The 22979-nt window shown below is 40.3% G+C and overlaps 1 long non-coding RNA gene across 1 annotated transcript; it reads right to left on the reverse strand.

Annotated features, from left to right (window-relative positions):
• Positions 1–19385: 19385 nt before the first annotated feature.
• On the reverse strand, positions 19386–22633 carry LOC113011305 (uncharacterized). Its single transcript, XR_003270513.1, has 3 exons — positions 22572–22633; positions 19827–20192; positions 19386–19592 (listed from the first exon to the last, which is right to left on the reverse strand). It is a non-coding gene; the product is annotated as an uncharacterized LOC113011305 (long non-coding RNA).
• Between the last annotated feature and the right edge of the window lie 346 nt (positions 22634–22979).

Consider the following 22979-nt stretch of genomic DNA (forward strand, 5'->3'; position numbering starts at 1 on the left):
AACTTTGAAGGCTCATATGACCATGTGGGAAATGTGGGAAATGTGGCTCAGAACAAGTTTCAGAATAAAGTAAAACAAAAAGGCCGATGGAATTTTCCAATTATTTATTATTACTATTGATTATTATTTAAATAATATCCTGATTATTTATCAAATCCTCAGCAGCTGTGTGTTGGTGGAAAAGGTGTGTCTGTGTGTGTCTGTGTGTCAGTGTCCTGGTCAAACTGGTTCAGCAGTGAGTGTTTGTTTATTGTACAGATGTGTGTTTTGTTTCACATGAGCTGTTGGTTTGTACAGCAGAATGAAAACACACAAAGCTTCTTTCCTTCTACGTTTTTATTCTGTGTTCATGAAACATCTGACAGTGACGTGACCTCATGTGTCAGTAGAGCAAACAGAGCTGGTTAGCTGTTAACAAGATGCTTAGCTCAGCTGCCTGAAAGCGATAAAACCACACAGTTCAAAACGTTTTGAAACAGAACGGTTGTTGTTGTGATTGTGTAGTGCTGCATTCATTTGATTTCTAGTCAAGGCTGTGGAAATGATGAGCTGCTCCCCCTGGTGGATCACCGGGGAAATTGTTGAACTAAATAGCAATAAAAATTAAAATACAGAAAAAAATCAAGATAGCACCAGTGTGTGTGGCTTACTGTTCTTCTGTCAATTGTGTTATTGTTTGTTTTGTTTCTGACAGTTCTTGCCACCCAATCAACTCACAACTGGTGGATGAATGCCCCAAAACTTTTAGATCTTCAGTTTTCTGCCATAAGTTTTGAAGCTCTAATCAGAAAGAGTTAAGAACAGAGTATCCACCGCCCCTAGCTGATGTTCTTACTTGCTACGTGGAGCGCTTCCACCTGCCCCGACACACCGTCATTAACGCCGTAAATGTACTGGTTTAAGGTTTAAGCTGGTCAAGTTTAAACCTTGCCTTAGTGTTTCTTCAGCTCCAGTTGGTTATTGTCTGTTCCATCCCAGGGCATCTCCTGGATCCTGTTGCCTCTTGTCTGGTTCTTGTGATGGGGTTGGGTGGAGGTGAGCCTGCTGGCTACTGTTGCCCTCTGACTGCTCATTTCTTAATGCTCTAAGGATATCAGGTAGAGGAGGAGGAATACTGACTGTTTTTAAAATAACGTTCACTGCAAACAACTCCATGTACCAGTTTCCCCCTCCAGCTTTGAACTTCTCATGATTGGATTTTAATAGTTGGTGATTTTAATATTCACGTCTGTTCCCCTGATGGATCGTTTGCTCAGGAGTTTTTAAATCTTATTCAATCTTTTAACCTTGTACAGTCTGTAGAAGGCCCTACACATCAGCAGGGGCACACTCTTCAAAGTGACCTTGACCTCTGTCTCGGTTTGCTCAAATGTTAGACTCAAAACTCACATTCCTTTCAAAGCTATTGGAAAAAAAATCGTTTTTTTCCCAACTGATTATGTTTTTGGATGCTAATGGTGGGTTTTCAGTCTGGTTTTAAACTGGTTTTGATGTTGTTGACCAACCACAGTATTCTTGGAACACTGATCTAAAGGTTTGAAGGACCTTAGATCAGCCGACCTGCTGCTTTCGGTTGTCCCCAAAACTGGTTGAAACTTAGAGGAGAAAAAGCTTTTTCAATTGTGGCTCCCAAACTTTGGAATATGTTGCCTTTAAATATTAGACAGGCATCTTTGCTTCTTCCGTTTAAGTCTCTTTTGAAAACACAACTTTTTTCAGCATTTAGCATTTAGACTGGTGTGAGTTGATATGCTTTTTTTTCCTATATGTGCGTGTTTTAATGTGAATGGTTTTATCTTTTGTTTTATATCTTGTTTTTTTTTTTGTACAGCACTTTGGGGAAACTTTCCACTTTTTAAATGTGCTATATAAATAAATTAGATTTGGATTTTGTATTTGAAAACCATTAATCTATAAATCAACACTAAACTTTCCAGGTGATGGCTATCTGATCATTTGTAACCTCTTATAAATTATTCCAACTCACTGGAATCAGAAAAAGCATTATTTTACTTTTATATATTTAACTAATAGTTTCCGAATCCTCTTAGGTAAAAAAGCAACTAAACTCTGACATCTTGAAGTAAAATGTGAACAGTAATCTGTGGTGTGGAGGGCAAAATATTAATTAATTCAGTGTGAAAACACTGCCACCATGTGGTAAAAGTGAAACATTACATAATTATGAAAAGACACATTTGTGGGATCATAAATTATGCTTAATTCACTGGGTATAATATCGCATGTGACTGATTCTTCACCAGATTTACCTTTTGTTAAATCTGTTGTGCAGAACAGAAGAAGAGCACTGTCAGGACCCCCTGAGTTTCACAGAATTGCAGACTTTACTTTTCACAGAAGGTTAAAAACACATCATCTGTGGTGATCTTAAGATGCCCCCAGGAAAGTCACAGGAGTGTCATACCCACTGAGATTTAAACTCATCCCTCTTACCTAAATGGACATTGATTCGTTTCTGAAAATAGCAGCAGCACAAATTGGTTTGTATAATCAATAGATTAGTACGACTGTCATGCTGCTATGAGAGAGTATTAAGAAAAAAAAAAAACATTGTCAATTTTGAGATTAAGCTCCAAACTCATATTTGACAAAGTTGAAATTTGGCCCTCAGAGTCGTTTCCAGCCGAACAACTGCCACAACACTTATACCCTCTACAAAATGCCCTGTGTAGATGAGTCAGTGAAACACATTGGTCTTATTATGTCTTGTGATACAACACACATATTCTTTATTGCACAAGACTGTAAATATCCATATTTCCACTCCCAGCTATTTCATTTAGCACAAATCTGACAAACTCTTTCATGTTTGTGTGTTTTTTCCTTTTAACCAGATGCAGATGTGTGCACCATCTCTTCTTTGTTATACTTATCACCACATTGTGTTTGTTACTGAAGACATTCTGAATTATGATTTCACCAAATAATATACACGGGATATAGGCCCTTTGCACATTACTCATTTAGCCTGAAAAAATATTAAATATTCCAACAAAAAATACACAAAAAATGACATAAAACATATAAAAATGTGTTTTATGTATTTTTTTTACTCTGGTCTGAGGTGCTGGGGGACCAGTTAGAGACCAGCAGCTGGACGTCAGTGGTTGGACTGGTGGACTACTTCAGTGAAGAGTAGACGACGTCTGGCTCTGGTTTAAAGTCTGAACACAAACACACACAGTTCAAACAACAGGAAACATGATTACAAGCTTTGTAGTTCAATCAAGACCTCCAACCTCCATCTCTCTGCATCACACACAGTCCCAGTTCAACTGGGTCAGAGCTCTGAGTTTGATCCAGGATGAGGTTTGATCAGCTTATCTTAGCATGATGGATGCAAACAGGGTGAGCAGCGAGCTTGTCTCTATGCAAAGTCAAAGATAAAGAGCAGCTGTACCTGGGCCTGCTTGTTCTGATGGTTGTTTGTCCAGAACTGACGTCTTCACTTCTCACTGCTGAGTAGATCACAACTACAAAATACATTTCTGCAAAATGAAAACAAAAAATCTTTGAAGCTACAACAATACACCAGAGCAGCTACACAAAGCAAAACATTTTTAATGTTTCTAATGTTTCATCACGAGAGTCCATGACAGTGCCGGCCATTGCAAGGGTCACATTTGTAACCAGAGGAATTTGTCCCACAAACACTGTTTGTGTGACTTCCCAGAGTTTATCGTCCAATATAGTGAAGAAATTACAAGAACTTTCTTTCTGTTCTTCACACGGTTCAGTAACCTGAGAAATGTGATGTATCATGAACAGGAGGAGCTACATGTCACCGATGTTCTGGTTTATAAACCGCAGCATCTTCTTACACTTTTTTTTGCTCATCTTAACACCTCTGCTGTGAAACACTGAGTGACCACAAAGAACTGGAGGCTGTTTCTGAGAAAGATGCAGGTGGACGACCACAAAGCTGCCATCTTTTTCCACTGCAGACTGACACTCTTCACCACAGAGCACAAAGCAAACACGTTCTCACAACATGAACACTATTGTTAGACAAACCAGTAAAACCCTCGGTGAGAACGTTCATCTGTTATAGATGAACTGTAATCAACAATCGGAAGTTGGTTTTACAGTTTGCAGAACGTTGAAACAGTTTAAAAGTTTTTATTATATTAAACAAGAACTTTTTTCATTATATGTCTAATAGTGACAATAAATGCGCTAAAAACCAAACAGCAGACACATATGGGACTAATAAGAGCTGCTCTGAGCTCCTACTACTCAGTTACAACACTGATAATATTCTGAGTGTCACAACACACCTGCCATCTGGACTTGAGGCTGAGCCATTAGTTAAAGTCAAATAATCCCTAAAGAAAATTGCTGATCTGCCACATTTCTTTACGCTTATCTAGAGCCGGGTTGCAGGGGCAGCAGCCTAAGGAGAGAAGCCCAGAACTCCCTCTCCCTCGCCACCTCCTCCAGTTCCTCCTCCGGGGAACACCGAGGCGTTCCCAAGGCCAGCCGAGAGATATTATCCCTTCAGCGTGTCCTGGGTCTTGCTCAGGCCTCCACCCAGTGGGCTATCCCCAGAAAACCCCAATGTACAGGCAGCAAGCTGAGGGGATGCCAAGATACCCAACCCGGCCCGCCACCTCTCCTGACTGTATCAGTACTGTATTTTCTTTGAATTGTTGCCTTTTTGTGGTGGAGGTGTGTCCCAGGGATCCCAGGGGCTATGTTGTTGTGGGCTTTTTGTCCCTTTGTTAGGGTCTGCTGTAACAAATTGGTCCTGGGTGAGGGACCAGAGAAAGAGCAATTCAACAACTGTTATGAAAAGAGGTCCATGTGGCCTGGCTGGGCATAGCCCAAAAAAGAGACTCTTTTGTCGGCCCGGCACCCACACGAGGAGCTGTAGGGGTTAGGTATAGCTATGGGGGCGTGGCCAGGAGCGGAGACCCTGGTCGACCCATCCCTGGCTATCGAGACTACCAAGTTCATCTTTGACACAATAAGATATATCCAGTACATCTCACATCTTTCTGTGTGTGTTCCAGTTTCAGCTGCTGACTGGCTCTTTTTGGGGCGGGGCAACCATGTTTATTGCAGATTTAGATTTATATGAAATTCTCCTTGAAATGTCTGTTTACACGTTTTTTAACTCATCGTTATTTGTTTTATAATACTTCCTTTATGAAAGTCTTTACAGGATTATTTATATACTTCCAAAAAATATTAAAAACAGATCGTTGACCTCACATGAAAGGGCAATGACCCGCAACCCACCATAAAGAAAAAAATATTACCTTGTCTTTCTTTGACAGGTTGTTCTCGATGAGCTGATATCTTGATGATGACATGAGTGATGAGGTCATCTTCTTCACTTTCCTCTTGATCTACTGAAATGATCCAAGCTGATCAATAATACGAATTAAATATCTAAACAGAGATTTGACCCAAAACCAATGTCACAAATGTGGTATTTCACCAGATACGTACTCTTAATGTCATTAACTTTGCCTCCAGGAACACTGTGAGAAACCTTGTAGTTATTTTTGACCAGATTATATCCTTCAGTGTCCATATTCAACTACTTGCTTTCTCCCATGTCTGTCTCAAAGTGATGCTGAAAAACTAGATTACCGTAATGCACTAAGTGTTTCTGTGTCAGTCAACTTTTACACTCACTATGTGCTTATACTTCACTTTTAAACATTTGCCATTATGAATCTTTGGCTCTCTCCTACAAGATATCTCTGTCCTGTCTTCCTCCCCTCATGCCAACCAATCACAGCAGACGGCTGCCCCTCCCTGAGCCTGATTCTGCTGGAGGTTCCTTCCTGATAAAAGGGAGATTTTCCTCCCCACTTTCACCAAAGCTCTTGCTCATAAGAGGTCATATGACTTTTGGGTTTTACTGTTTGGTTTTGTTTGTTTTTTTAAAATTTCCATCCATTTGCCTCCGCTTATCCTTTTCAGGGTCTAGGGGGAGCCTATCCCAGCTGTCTTAGGGTGACAGGCAGGGTACACCCTGGACAGGTCGCCAGTCTGGCGCAGGGCCAACACACGGAAACAGAAAACCATTCTCACTCACATATTCACACCAATGTGCAATTTAGATTTTTCTATTAACCTATCCCAACCTTTTTTATTTGTTTTGTTTAATGATCATAATGAATGTGAACTTTATTCTACAAACTCAGACATGAAAGATCAGGAAGTCTGAGTCTCACCTTCAGGTTTCCTGTGAACACATCGTCTCACCAGCAGAACCAGTAACACCAGTAGAACCACAACACAGACTGATCCAACAAATGAAAGCACAGAGAGATCAAGAGGAGAGAGTGATGGTGGAAGAGTGATGGAGGTGGAACCAGGAGGAGGTGTGGATGTAGGTGGAGGTGTGGATGTAGGTGGAGGTGTGGTGGTGTGTTCCCCTAAAATAAAGCAAACACAGTCATTAAGTTGTCGTCACATTGTGAATGTTGAAAGCTGCAGAAACACAGACAGGTGAGTGTGTCACCTGTGACAGTGATCCAGCTGGATGGAGACTCTCCATGACCGCTGATGTCACACTTGTAGAGGCCTTCATCAGACCTGGAAACATGCTGGATGGTCATGTGACCTGTAGGCTGCTTCCTGATGAGGGAGCCATCTTTATAGAAAGCAGCTGGGAGGTTGGAGGGAGTGGTCTTTGTTTTACAGAGCAGAGTGACGTCATCTCCCTCCATCACAGGGAGGACAGGACTCTGCAGGATCACTGATCCACCTCAACACAGAGACAAACTACAGCATTTCATCCATTTACACACAGCTTCATCAACACTAACTCCACACACTCAGCTTACCAGTGACTGTCAGGTTAACCATGTTACTGATGGGACCCTCTCTGGACTCACACCAGTAAACTCCACTGTCATGAAGCATCATAGAGATGTTACATGAAGAACCAGCTGGTTTTCCCCATGTGCTTCCACACTGACTCTTCTGTTGTTTGCTTGTGTTTCTCCTCAGAGTCCATCCAGCAGAGCTGTCGTCCTCCTCACAGCTCAGAGACACAAAGTCTCCTTTAAAGAACTGAGAGCTGCTGGGACTCACAGTCAGACGAGCTGTGAGGGTTAAAATGAAAAACTGATGATCTGTTAAACTTTACATTGTGAAACATGAACCCAATCAGGTCATATCAGTGAGCATTTCTCAGGTTTAAACTGTGACAGAAGAAGGTTACTGACCTTGGTTTGTTGTGCAGCTCAGCAGTGAGATCAGAACTAAAGAGAAATGACACTCAGGTTGATTTGACTGTATTTTAAACATTCTTTGCTTTATAAATGATTATTTCTCAGATCATGTATTCACTTAAAGTCAGTTCAATTTAATTTTGTTTATAATGCCAAATCACAACAACATTGGGCTGAAAGTTCTTTGTTTTGTAATGCAATTATGCTGAGACCCCCCAAAATCAGACAACTCCTTCTGACCAAGCACTTTGACACTTACAGCCACACAGCGTTCCTTCAAGCAAATCTCATATATGTTACCTCCCCTCCCGTAGCAGAGCTGGGTTGTAAGATAGACAAATTGATGTTTCAATAAAGTTTGAACAACAAAACACCAAAAAGTGTGTAAAGCTAAAAAGCTGGTGGTGGAAGATTAACAATCATCTATCCCTTCCAGTTTTCACAGCATGTGTAAAGGTCATCCGTCCATCGCAGATTAGCATTCACACCTACAATCGGTTTAGAATCACCAGTTAACCAAACATTTCTCATGTCTAACCCTCATTTTTATTCAGTTCCTAATCCTTATCTGCTTCATGTTGTGTGGTCTCCTGTCTGTCAGTTAATCCATGTTTGTTTGTTTTTTTACAGTCAGTTTTAGTGATTTGCGAATGATGAACGAATTGTTCAATACTCGAGAATCACTTTAGACTGACTCGTGACTCATGATTCACAAGCCCAGCTGACTCACTGACTCATCCCTGTTGCTCTTAGCAAACTAATTTCATTATTAGAAAGTTGTGGAGAAGAACACAACATCCAGTATCTTAACAAAAACATTTCTGCTCTGAACTGGAAGAAAAAACCCTGAGTAGAAGCTCAATCTGGTCTTTAAGTGATGACATGACGAATTCTGCTTCCGGGTCTAAAGTAGTCTGCGTTTAATATGGCTTTTGTGTTGTTAACATGTTTAATGTTATGTATTTTCTTCTATTTAATCTCAAAAAGCTCCTAAAAACAGTCAGTGATGACTGTTGACCTCCCTCGGCTTTTATTACTGCTAATCATTTATTTAAGCTCAGTTTTTAAAACCTTAGGATGTAGCTTAAAAATGAAAGACTTTAGACAGTTTTTCAACTCTCAGTAATGCCACAGTGATCGTTTGATTAATGGACCTGCAGCGGAGTTTAAGCCCAGACACAGCTAGTGACGTCAGACTTAAAGACTTAAAGATAGCTCCTCAGTTCACAGTAGCGTCGCTCTGCTAACATGCTAACAGCACATTTGAGCTACTCACTTATGGCGTTATTTTTGTGCCACTATTCTGAGTGCACGTAAAAAAATTTTTACAAACAAATCACTCACGACTCACAACCCCTCGTCCTGGCTCACAGCTTCTTCTTCTTCTTGGTTGGCAACCAATGTTAAGGAGCATTACCGCCCCCTGGCTCACAGCTCAGTGGACATTTAGGTGAGAAAATATATATTTGACACATTTAAAGAAAATATTAATAAAATAAAAATAAATAAATAAATGTTCCCTTTAGAAATTTTTTTTGCTCTATAAAATAGTTGTTTTTCTTTTTCAATCACTCATCTTAGAAGTAGAATTTACACGAAAAGAGAAACAGATTAAGTTTGAGTGAAAATGTACATTTTTTGCACTCTCTAGTCAGTGACTCAAAAAAATCCGATTCACTTTGGTGACTCATTCAAACTTGATTCAGTAAAAAGAATCGAATTTACCATCACTAGTCAGTTTGCTTCCTCTGCCTTATATTTTGTTGAGACCTGTGATGAAGCTGTGTCTTCAGTCTGTATGATGAGTCCACTCTTTGCCTGCATCACACAGACACTAACCTCAGCACCTCTCTGCTACCTGTGCTTTCAAGTCTTTAATCAACAGTTCTCGCTACCCTGAAACTCATATGGAGGAACTTTGTCACTGACAAACATGTTTACACAGCTTGGGCTCGCCTTTTTCTGTGATCATTATGTTTACAGCGAGTATACACAAGATATCCGTTTCCTCGACTCCTGAGCAAAGATAAAGAGTCAGTTCAGACCTGCAGTTGGTCCTCGTGGTGTTTTGAACTTGAATTCAGCCTGATTTGTTTTTCATGTCTTCTCCTCCATCATCAGTTATCAGGAGAGCAGACAGTCAAAGTACAAGAATTCAAACAAACACAGAGATTCTACTTACAGAGCAGACACAGCACAGATGTTTCCTTCATCGTCCTTCTCACTCATTTGAGCTTTTTTTCATTTCTGTCACTGACACCAAGTAAAGCCCGCCCTCTTCCTCTGAGCACCAGCTTTCTATTGGTTCAAACACAGAGGTGGGGGACTCACTTTTTCTAATTACTAAAGAGACATCATCATCGAAGCTTTTTCATAAAATATGAGTTGCAACTTTTTGTCTGTTTTCCCAAAATACTTTAAAATAAAACATTCATTGGTTAACCAAATGAAAACAAAGTAAAAATAAATAAATAAATAAAACAAAGAAAGTTCAAATGTCCTCTGCTCTCAGTGATCTGTAGTTTGGTAGATGAACAAATCCATGTCCATGTAGTGGACGTCCCCTCAGTGAGAGAGGCAGATATGAGCTGAAACACAGGAATCAAACCAGGGACGCTGCTGTTATGGAGCTGAACTGGAACCATTCAGACACTGAGGCCCTCTGAACACATTTTAATTACAGCTGTGCAGAGACACACTGATGACTGACTGGAACACTATGATTCACATTTTACATTAACACCATCCTCACACATGTTTATATGTGGCCACTAGAGGGAAATGTTGGACTTTAAACACTAACATGGATACAAGCAGCTCATCAATGATGATCGAGCAGTAACATCACACTGATCATTTGCATACTAAACGTATGTTCACTTAAATGAAATGGAGCTGTCACACCGAAAACACCTGTCTACCGCAGAGCTAATACAGAGAGACAGACAATGAAGCACACTCATATTCACACCTATGGCCCCACTAACTATGTCTTTGGACTGTGGAACAAAGCTGGAGTACCTGGAGAGAACCCACACAAACACGGGAAGAACATAGACCTCCGCACAGACAGGCCCCGTGGTTGATTTAAGTTCAGGATCTTCTTGCTGTGAGGCAGTAGTGCTGACATCAAAATTATGTCACTGTATAAAAATGTATATTGTGTACTGTGGAGGAGGCAGCATTTAGCTGTAGCTGTAAAGCCACAAAGAACTGTAGACAATGATCAAATATGTCATTTTAAAACATTTACTGTTCTTCTGACGGGACCTTAGAGTGATGCAATTAAACAACTTCAGGGTTATTTGAGTGATATTCTTGTTTTTATATGATCTATTTGGACCGACTCCTAAGATAAAATCTGCATCAATTATGTCAACATGGAGATAAAAGAGATATCAAAAAAACTTTCACAGCCACAGAAAACATGAATAAAGTCAAAACAACTATAAAGTACTATTTTATATAAAAAATGTGTTAGCTCTTGGAATATTTCCACTGAAGTAACAACCACAGAACAAACAACACAAGTGTTCATGGGATTAAAAGTTCAATAAATCTTCAGAGAAAACATCTGACTTACAGAAATCATTTCATCTTTGGTTTCATGACACTGTCAGAACATTCATTCAGTTATAGTTGCCAAATGAGCACCATCGGACTGATGATTGATCAGTTAGTGTCTGTAATTATGTAACAGCTGATCTGCACATGAGGATCAGTTTGTGGTTCAAACCTCACAGAAGAAGTCTGACTTTACAAACAGAGGCTGAACCTGTAACACACTGGGCACTGACCTCATCAATACTGTGGGGAAACAAACCATAAACAAAGTAAATTCCTGACGTCAATTGAAATGAAATTTAGCTTCAAACAAGTTCAATGAGAAATAGAATATGTTGTTAAGGAAAACAATGAAATATATTTGTACTCATTTGAATATGTCTTAATTTTGTTTTGAAAATGGAAACTCATGTCTGTCCCACAGAAATGTAAAGAGTATAACATGTTAACAGATATTCATTTTTCCCTACAAACTCATTTAGCTGCCTGAGACCAAACATACAATTAAATGTGAATTCAACCTCTATTTGTCACATACACAGTACAACATGTAGTAAAATGATTGTGTCCGAGCTGCGGACTGGCTGCTGACATAGCTGTGCCATTGTTTTAGCATGGGGGGGGGGGGGGGGGGGGGGGGGTGTCTAGCCAGGACCCTTATTGGATACAGGGTGGGACTCCTGCTCCAAAGGTGTGTAGTCTTACCAATAGACTAGCTCCAGACTAGCTACTAGCTCCTACACTAGATCCAGCTGCAATAATAACAATAATAATAATCATATCAATTTACAATTCTCCCATACATCATAAGCAAAAAATGTTCAGTGTTGCATGTAATTACATTCCAATAGATGTAAAAAAACAAAACAAAACAAACAAACAAACATAAAAATACAGTTATGGTGAAGGATTCAACACTTCTTCCAACATTATTCAGTATCTTCTCTAAGCCTGATGTTAAAAAAATGTCTTTGATCCTTCCTGGATCATTTTGGGTCTAATTTCATCCCAAAGGTGCTGGAGAACATTTATTTTAACCCGCAATTTTTAATAATTGTTTCATTATCTTTTTTATTCCTTCTTACTTGCAGAAAGGACAGCAGATACAACGTTTTATTTAAATGCTGTATCTGCCGTGGAATTTTTGGAATGAAGCAAATTTCTGGTTTTTCACTTGAACTCTGGTGTTTATGTTTCTTCAGTCAGTCAGTACTCCTGTGTTTTTCCCTTAGTAATTGTTACAGGAAAAATGTTTCTATGTTTCTTTACCTTCTTTTAAATGTGCAAGCATGCCCTTTTGTCTATGGTTAAATTAGTTTAGAATTATCTTTTTAGACTTTCCCAGCAAACACATCTTGTTTCTGGGACATATTGTTTTAGATTGTTTTATCTTCCCTAGCTCTCTGCTGACGAGACTAGCACCATATATGGAGTTGTTTTATTTTATCTGTTTATTATTTGTTATCCTGTTCTCACTGTCTCTGTGCTCTGTGCCTATAAAAATTACCAAGCCACTGTGCATGGTGTGAGTTGTTCTTAGCAGCTCACCCGTGTACACGTTTGATAAAGAAAGTAACTTTGTCTCATTGTGTCTTTATTTCTCCTGGGTCTTTTACAGAGTTTTCCCCCAACATTTCTTGGTCCTTCGGAGCCGGAGCGCCTCCATCGTGTCCCATCTCCGTGACCAGTCCACGTTGTTCGTCTGTCGACAGCCCACACACTAGGTGTGTGGTCAAAGACCAAGGGCGTTAAATTCGAGTCTTGGCCAACGTTCTTAGAAAGCGACCCACGGTGGTGGGGCCCGATCGAGGTGGACCAGACCCGGCGACACTGACCAGGTAGATACAGACACACTGACACAATCTTGCGTAAAAACGTATTTTAAATTCAGGGAATTTAAAATAGCGAAAGTAGCTCGTCGCGACTGGAAGCTCCCCACTTCTGTGGGTTTAAAGTAGCTCGTCGGCTGGTAGCTTGGAGCTCGTCGACTGGAAGCTCCCCACTCTTGTGGGTTAGGTTTGGAGCTCTGAGTAGCTCCCCCAGCTGGGTCAAGGGAATAAGTAGCTCGTCTACAGAAAGACTGGCAGCTCCCCTTTATTATAAGGGTTCCGATCGCGCGAATAAGTGTGAATGTGAATGTATGTGTGTGTATTGTTGTAACTAACGGAGCAAGCTGAATTTTCACGGTCCGATAAGAGACTGAGCTGCTCCTACTCTGTTTTTCTTTTACTGCTATTCACTGACGTGCTGGTGAGTTGAGAGAACGGTCGAGTTCCGTCTCGTAAAGTTCACACCGCTTTTGGAAATAGTCCGAAAGTAGAAGGGCGTGTGAGCAACCACTCTCGTCTCTAATACCAGCGAAGGTGATAGCAGCTGTATCGTGTATATATTACTTAAACAAAAATAAGTAAATACATAAATAAGATGGGTAATCAAGCAAGTGAAATTAAAACTCACTCCTGCTGACGAGCAGTGGTGAGAAAAGAAAAGTCCAGACGCCGGACAAAAACAGTGTCTGTAAATTGAGAAATTTAAGAAAACAAAATATAAACAGTCAGAAGAACAGAACTCAACTGCCAGTTTAGTAAAACCAGAAGACGAGACACTGTGCAGTTCCCACAATCCTTTTAGTAAACCATCACTCATTCCTGCAGCCGCATCTGCAGCAACACCCATATCAGGAAGAACATAATAATCCTTTATTAGGTGAAAACTAGGGATCAAAGTAGTTTGAAGTAGTTTAAAAGGGTTGAAAACAGACCCCACTGAGTAGATATAAATATAAAAAGTACGAAATAAAGATAAACAAAGGGAAAATTACAGTAGAAATGATCTTTAGAGTATTTGAAATTAATAATAGCAAGGATAACAACCTGTAAAGTGATATTAACAATGAAACAGTTGGCATGATGACCATGCCCAGCATGTATAAAATGAATATAAAGCAAATAATTCACACGAAAATATTTTAATAACATAAATAAAGTATATTAAGGCTGTGTCATTGTTCAGCCAAGGACAGTGTGTGAAAAGGTAACTGTCTCCACCTTGGGAAAAGGATGATTCTGCAGGTCATCTGAAGCCCTTGATGGATACAAAATAAAATATGAATAATATATTATAATAGAACTGCCTGGTCCGCCATGCAACAGAGAGAACAAATGTGACCGCAGATTGGATGAATTCTAAATTATCTGTTTGCTGAATAAGATGATCCTAACTAACAAATTGGCTCAGTAGTAGTATAGTGGTACACACTGATAAAATATTATAATATGCTATTGCTGTTATATAAGACAAAGAGGATAATATTAACAATGACATAATATTAATATGAAGAGGCACCTTAATCGGTTATGATGTGAGGTGGATAATTGTTAAGCAGTAGTCTGCATCAAGCTTAAGGTTTGCTGAAACTCAGTGTAATGACATGTGAGATGAAGACAATACAGAGAATAACTAAACTAATGAAGTGCATAGAGGCACTTGACCAGCTTGAAACCTATCATCCTAGAATGACACATTGCTGAGATATAGAGCACACCTATAATAACAACCAATAAGCAAAACCCTGTAGACAACAGCTAAAACTACAGGATTGAGAAGCTGAATTAAATATGTAGACACTGCTAAGCTGATGAGCATGTTACACATTTTCTTTTCTTTTTATTTATTTGTTTCTTTTAGAGCAGAAGCTGCTGTAACACACCCAAAGAAAGACTCTAGGTCTGACCAACCGTCTCAGTCGTGGGCAAAAAGATGTCAGTCAATAAAATTCTAAAAGATAATTTATTGACAAAAAATATATCAAGAGATAAAAGATAAAACAGTCCAGTGTCCCATTTATGAATTGTATAAAAACACACAGTCCCAAGGCCAGAGCCAGCTATGCCACACGGCCAAGTTGCACTCCACATGTTGCCTTTAACAGGGTTAGAAGTTGTCCTTGGAGACCCACCACCCTGCAAGCATATAGTCAGTGGTCACTCAAGCCTCTGCAACCCTGCTGCCTTTAGGCTGTGGCATATAATAGGCCCTGGCCTGCACAGAGAGACAAAACGACACACCTAATATAAAATTCATAGGGCAAAACCCATCCATCCCAAACATATCTGATTTCATCACATTACATACCTGCACAGAGAGACAAAACAACACAGCAGTGTTTGTAGTGTGGGCTATAAGAAGACCGGTGTATCAGTGCAATCAAGTACACCTGCCTCTAATTAGTCCAACCTCATTCCAGCCATTGGCTCACCAAAAATGTGACACACACAAAACCACTCCCAACCCAGTGCAACTTCACACAATAATATGGAGCTGAATTAACACAGGCACATTAGTCTACCATGTTACAAGCTGCATGCTATTACAAGCCAACATATGCAGACTTCTGCCTTGTTCGGGTGGCAGCATTTTTCTTTTTTCTTTTGTGTCCTGACACGTTTATGTTTTTTGGTTTTGTTTGATTATTTTGTTGGTTTTGGAAACGAATTTAAACAAACTTGTGACAATACTTGAGAATCACAGTGACACATAGTGATTAGGCATATGATTGAAAAATGCCTAGGTTTAGAGCTGTGAGCTATGAGCTGTGAGCAATGCAAAGTTAAATATATATATTTGTATAAATGGGAAACAACCCTAACTTGAAAGTTTGAAATGTGTGAGATCCATGCATTGTTTGAAGAACTAGAAATTATCTAAAACTGCCTTAAGTGAAAATGTAGAGTTGCATCTATTCTCCCAAACAAAAAAACAAAAAACAAAAAAAAGGGAGATGCATTCTGTAACTTAAAAATAAGGCTGACTGTTGACAACAGACTAAAACACTAATTCGCAGGTGGCTATCAGGAACAGAGAGGCGAGCAAAGTCACAAACACCAAGGCCGCAGACAGCCATGCAGAAACAGCAGATAACATAGAGACAACGCCTGCTAGAACCGTGGAGAGGAAGGTCACTTCACACGAGATTGTTGCGCATGTGAAATACACAAAGATAAACAAATAACCATTTATATAGACAGCCAGTATGTTTTCTCTGCTGTGCATCATTTTGCAAAAAATCTGGAAAACCAGAGGAATGATTACACCAACTGGCAAACCAGCATGCCAACCTCTTACAACGCCTACTGACTCTTTCATTACTACAGGCAACAATTTTGCTGACAGAGCAGCAAAATAGGCGGCACAACAGGCAAACATCACATTGATGGCAGTAAACACACATCAGATTCCACTGGATGTGTTGAAAAATGAACAAAAAGCAGCAAGCACAGCAGAGCAGGCAAAATGGCTAAAACACGGTGCAGTTCTGACAAACGACTTAATGATGTGTTATGGCAAGCCAGTGTTGCCAAAATTCCTCCACAAAATGGCGGCATTAGTGACTCATGGCTGTACGCATTTGTCAACGGGGGGACTGACCAGTATTGTCAACTCTCATTTCTACACTGTAAATTCTACACTGTAAATTTTGAAACCTCAGCAAAACAATTTGTCAGAACATGCATGACGTGTCAAAAATATAATGCTCAGGGAAACCTGAGACCACACAATCCATATGGACTTTATTGAGCTAAATGAATGCCAAGGGTAAAAATACACCCTAGTGGTTATAGATGTATTCTCAAAGTGGCCAGAAATCTACCCAGTGAAAAAGGCAGATACAATTTCAGTAGCAAAATGTATGTCCAAGTTGTAGGAAAATAAAGAGATGATTGTAAATGACGAAGAATGTAATGATGTCTATCAAGTGTCTTGCAGATCACAGCCCGGTGACTGGGTTCTGATCAAGGTGCTCCAAAGGAAAAACTGGAGCACACCCAGGTGGGAGGGGCCATACCAAGTCCTCCTCACTACACCGACCGCTTGCAAAATTGCGGAACGACCATCCTGGGTCCATCAGAGTCACTGCAGGCGAGTCAGTGAAGCCATCTAAACACAGCTGACGGCAGGCTTGCCTACTTGTTGTGATCTCGCCCGGTGGAGGGGTCAGCTTTCCTGGCCGGGGGGTCTACTCGCGACAGGAGGGTGTGTTCCGTCGTCATGAGGTGGTGGCTCTTATCAACTGCAGCGGCCCTGACCATGGCCGGGCTCCTCACCTTTGCTTCCGTGAGGGACAACAAGTCACGCTATATGGAGAAAAGGCAGACACTGTATGACAAAGGAAAGTACACCAAGTTTCCCCATGGCTACGCCACTAACTTCTGGTGGCAGTTTATGAACACTACAGCTCACTTGAATAACAAAACTGACTGCTATGCATGTACCCATATGCCCCTATCCTCACAGACGTCTGGCCTGTGGCCGTACAGCATACCTGAAGATCGCAGTTGGTGTCTGTTGGGCCTGGCAACACATCCAGGCTACGGTACTCTTTGGTCCAAAGCCAACTACAGCATCCCAGCAAAAGCAACCTGGAGGTCATCATCACTCACAAATGTGAACTGTTCCGGACAGACCTACCTACTGACCTGGCCCCAAGTCTCAGACCCACTGCCTGATGTAATTCTACTGAACAAACTGAACGCATCACAACTGCCAGTATGCGTGATGAACAATGGATCGCGGGCAGTGGGGGAGCTGCCTACTCACCTATGTAAGTCCATATACACTTTCTGCCCACCAAGGAACGAGAGGAAGTGTATGACCTGTTCAATCAACGCCACCTGTGCCAGTAACACGACGCTGATGGGCCTAAACTGTCGCTCCGACTACAGCTACCGAATGCCACTACAAACAAAGACTCAGTACCAGACAGGATGTGCACGGACGGCACCCAGCAGCAGAGGAACCAGAGTTTTGGCTGACTGGTACTTCCTATGTGGCAACAAGGCTTATCTGTCACTCCCTGAAGGTTGGGGAGGTCTGTGCGCCCTGGTGGAATTATCAGATCACGTTTTCTTCATGCAAAGTGTTGCACATCACCCAAGCAGCCGGCAGAGACGTGAAGTGGACATCGCCTCCCCCAATTCTTTCGGCATTACCGTGGACACTGGAGTGCCGGGAGAGTTTCGCATCTGGGGAGGAGGAGTGAAATTCTTACAGAGCTTGATCCCCGGCATTGGAGTTGCCGAGGTGCGGGATCATGTGGAAATCAACCGATATGCTCTGCTACGACACATCAACTTGACTAAGACCCTGGGAACCGCCTTAGCAGGAGAACAGCAGGCCATCAGAACGATGGTGCTGCAGAACAGACTGACACTAGACCTGCTAACAGCATCACAAGGAGGAGTTTGCAAGCTGATCGGGGAAACATGTTGCACTTTTATCCCTGATGGATACGAAACTGGAGGAGACATTTATGACGCTTTGCAGAATTTGACCGCTCTGCAAAAATATGTCACTGAACACACACCTGGAGCAGCTACAGCACAAAGCTGGCTGGACTGGCTGTTCAGCGGTTCATGGCTGGCTGCTGTAGCAAAGCCATTTTTCCTTCTAGGTCTCGTCATGATAGCACTGCTCATATTAGTGTTGTGTGTGTTGCCATGCCTAAGAGTAATGATTTCACAGATGATAACAACTACAATGACTGCTTATGTTGCCGTGCCTGAAGAAGAACAACATCCCGTTGCAATTCTGTTAGAGGAGAACTTGTACTAGCTGCTAATAAATGACGTGGTGATTAAAAATGACTTGTCAAGTGATCATGCACTGATTAAAACATTAGTAGGTTATGCAAGTTTTCATGCTTTTATTTTTTGAAGTCTTGAGTTTTAAACATAAAGTTTCCATTTTAAATATGAAGTTTTCATTATTTTACACATAAAGTTTTCAATTTAAGGTTTGCATCATTTTAAGTATAAGGTTTCATGCTTGTATTTTTTGAAGTTTCTATTTTATAATATAAGGTTTTCATCCTTGTATTTTTTGAAGTTTTCATTTTACATATTAGGTTTTCATCATTTTTAAAATATAAAGTTTTCATTTTACTTTTCATTCTTTTATTTTTTGTAAGTTTTCGTTTTAAAATATAAGGTTTTTTCTTTATTTTTTGTAGTTTTAGTTTTGTTATTTTTCTTGTTTATTCCACTTGTTATTTCATTTACTATGTTTTTCTTTGTATTATTTTCTTTTGTTTTATTCTTTAGACCAAATGACTGCCATTTCTGCTATGCTGACATTTTGAAAAATTAAAAATTGTTTAAGATACTTAATAAATAACCTTCACAGACAATTGTTGTATACATTTAAAATAAGTTAAAACAGGAGGGAATGTTACAGGAAAAATGTTTCTATGTTTCTTTACCTTCTTTTAAATGTGCAAGCATGCCCTTTTGTCTATGGTTAGATTAGTTTAGAATTATCTTTTTAGACTTTCCCAGCAAACACATCTTGTTTCTGGGACATATTGTTTTAGATTGTTTTATCTTCCCTAGCTCTCTGCTGACGAGACTAGCACCATATATGGAGTTGTTTTATTTTATCTGTTTATTATTTGTTATCCTGTTCTCACTGTCTCTGTGCTCTGTGCCTATAAAAATTACCAAGCCACTGTGCATGGTGTGAGTTGTTCTTAGCAGCTCACCCGTGTACACGTTTGATAAAGAAAGTAACTTTGTCTCATTGTGTCTTTATTTCTCCTGGGTCTTTTACAGAGTTTTCCCCCAACAGTAATGTTGGCTTCTCTTATCCAGCTTCACCATGTAAGAAGCTCTGGGACATTTCAAACTTGCTGATGTTCATCAGGATGTTAGTTAAAATCTCGGTTCTGTCGTTTACATTTTCTGTAGACCAGAAAACCAGCAACAAGCACAACAGCAACAGCAGCAACACTCAGACCGACGATCAGTCCAACAGGTCCTCCTGCAGGTGAGAAACAGGTGTGAGGTGTCAGCTGTCAGGTAGGTGATGAGTGAAGAACAGAACAGAATCCATTTCCTCTTCAAACTGCTGTCAGACATTATCTACTGCACTCTGATCACATCACTCAGACCAGCTGCTTTCTACAAAGTCTCATCAACAACATCTTTACAAACATCAACAACCAGGAAGCAGCTTCACCTCTGATCACACACACACTCAACTCTACTCACTCACCTGGAGGAACGACTCTCAGGTAGATGATGCTGATGGGATCAGTCCTCGAATTTGCTCTCTTCCTCACGTTTGTTCCTCCCATGAAGACCTGACACACATATGTCCCATTATCAGTAATCGTCACATCCTTCAGAATCAGAGACACGTCTCCATCCTTCATCTGTCTGTCCTGCAGATCCACCCGGTTCTTAAAAGATGGATCCTGGTTGGTTGGATCAAACAGGTCATCCCGGTACAAAAGCACATATTCATCTTGCAGGTCAGCTCTGCTCCACTCTACAACTGAGATGCTGCTGCTGTTGTTTGGAGCTCGACATGGAAGAGTGACGCTCTTCTGTTCAGGCTCAGCTGTGATGATTTTCTGGTCTGAAAGAGGAAACGACACAGAACAGGGAGGTTAAAGGTCAAAGTACAACTGTTCACGTCGACGGCAGCCAATCGGAATAAGAACAAAACACACTGACTGCTTGTAGCAAATAAATAAGATGGATGAAAGAATCAGTGTTATATAAACATTTATACAGTGAGACACGTGCTGATAATAAGTGAACATAATGTGTGAGAGAAAGCAGCCTCTCATTATAAGACACTGTGAGTCTCTGCATGCTGCCTTTATGGAGCTACAGCTGTTTGTATACACTGAACTAAAAGCTTTGTAGCTGCATACAGGGCTGGATGTAATGAAATGTTCTTAGGGTGGTGTGGAAATCAAAGGTAAAATCAAAGCCATTTCTTTACACATATTGCAAGTGTAACATTGTGTAATGTGCCTTACAATGTAAACAATGATTCTGACATTTCTTTGTACAACCATTTAAAACTCAGGGGCAGATCTGCAGAGGTGGCATAGAGAGGCATGTGGCAGCCTAATATAATCTGTTGCCACAACTTAACAAACAACAATGTCCTATATAAAACTACTGTGGCACTAGAGGTGGCAAGAGATCATTTTAGGGTGGAGCATGCCACTCCATGCCACCTCTGTAGATCGGCCTCTGGCTGCATACTGACTCCTGAAACTACAACACATCACACTGACACACACATTACACTTCTTTGTCTCTGTGCTGGAAACAGCACCGCTGACCAAGCGGGTAAATCCACAGACACCATCAGACCTCGTGATGCTGTCCCACATGCAGACGCTCAGAAACTAAATGTTTGGGAAGTAACACATAAACCAGACTGATGTTTATTCCTCTTTATCTCAGAGGGAAACACCGTTTGGTTTATAAACCTCACCTGCAGAGACAAACACGAAGACACCGACAATCAGCAAAGTCGAGCAGAGCGACGCAGTTACAGGAAACATTTCCGTGTTCTTGTTTCTGCTGATCTGACTCTTAGTTTGTTCTAAAAGTCTGAGTCTGTTGGTATTTTCAGTTAATAACAAAACTAGAGTTTTAAAACTGCCTACATGAGGTTAACTTTGAGGTTTAAATAAAGCTGAAACATTTGTGTTTCAGACACTCGTTCAAACTCCACACTTTCGATGTCTCTTAAGGAAGTCGCGTTAAAGTGACGTCTGTTACGCTGCGCTGTACGATGACCATGAATAAGTGCGTCATGACTAAGGCGGTGAAATGTAATGTAATGATTTCTTTGAGAGATATCAATGTGAAAATCAGGTTAATTCTCTTTTCACAGACAAACACTGTTTGTTTTCTAACAGTTAAATTTCGCCTACATTCACAAACACAAAGACACCAACAAACAAACAAGCTTTACTGATACAGGCTTCTCTTACCCAGCATCACCACGTAAGAATCTCTGAGACATTTCTAACCTGCTGCATTTCACTGGGAGGCTGGAATAAATCCTGACTCTGTCTCTTATATAGATCAAAAAACCAACAAGAAGCATTCAGACCAACTTTCAGTCCAACAGATGATGCAGGTGAGAAACAGGTGTGAGGTGTCAGGTAGGTGATGAGTGAAGAACAGAACAGAATCCATTTCCTGCAGATGTTTGTACACACTGAACTAAAAGCTTTGTATACAGGGCCGGATGTAATGTAATGTTCTTAGGCTGGCAAAATCAAAGGTATTTCTTTACATATATGCAGGTGTTGTGTTGTGTAATATGCCTTAAAATGTAAACAGTGTTTCTGACTTTTTTGCACAACCATTTAAAACTCAGGGACAGATCTACAGAGGTGGCATGGAGTGGCATGTTTATAAACCTCGCCTGCAGAGACAAACACGAAGACGCCGATAAACAGCGAGCAGAGCGACGCAGTTACAGGAAACATTTCCTTGTTTTTGTTTCTGCTGATCTGACTCTTAGTTTGTTCTAACTATCTGAGTCTGTTGATTTTTTCAGTGAATAAAAGAACCTCAGTTTTAAAAAAAAGTTTAAAAATGACTACATGAGGTTAAATTTGAGTTTTAATAAAGCTGAAACATTTCATTTTCACTCATACTCATATTCATACTCAACACTTGCATCATTTTGTAGGATGACCATAAGTAAGTTCTTCATAACTAAAGTGGTGAAATCTAAAACAGGTCTGAGTGTTTAACAGGTTCAGTTCTAGAATGATCTCCACAGAACAACACAAACATCACCTCTCTCATCATCAACCATCAGCTACATACTAAAGACCATCATCAGCCAAAGGACTTCAAAATGACGTCACTGTATAAAAATCTATATTGTACTATGGAGGAGGCAGCATTTAGCTGGAGCCTCCATCAAACCACAGAGAACTTTTTCCACATTTGTACAAAATAGTCAAACACTTACTTTTTTTCTGGATGAAATCTGTAATCCTCAAAGTCTTTTCTGATCATCATGATGGAATAAAATAAATAATAAATAAATCAATAAAATATTTAAAAAATGTAAAGAGCAAAAAGAAAAAGTACAATAAAATAAAATAAAAATAAATGGACCTCTGTACTAAACATCCAGAGAACAAACTGAGCTGTATTTCCTTATCAGCTGTTTTTAAACAGACACACCTCAGATCTGTGACATCAGCACCCACAGCGTCACCTTAGCAACCACATTCCTCCACCTATCAGCTGTGAGTTCACATATTTGACAAACAAAAACAAAGTCACAGCTGACTCTGAGCCCTCACAGTCAGCTGATCTTTCTGTCAAATATCTTAATGAAACCCTGAAATACAATAAATTTTTTCAGGTCCTT

The sequence above is a fragment of the Astatotilapia calliptera genome, chromosome 3 (assembly GCF_900246225.1).
Source record: "Astatotilapia calliptera chromosome 3, fAstCal1.2, whole genome shotgun sequence".
Taxonomy (NCBI): domain Eukaryota; kingdom Metazoa; phylum Chordata; class Actinopteri; order Cichliformes; family Cichlidae; genus Astatotilapia; species Astatotilapia calliptera.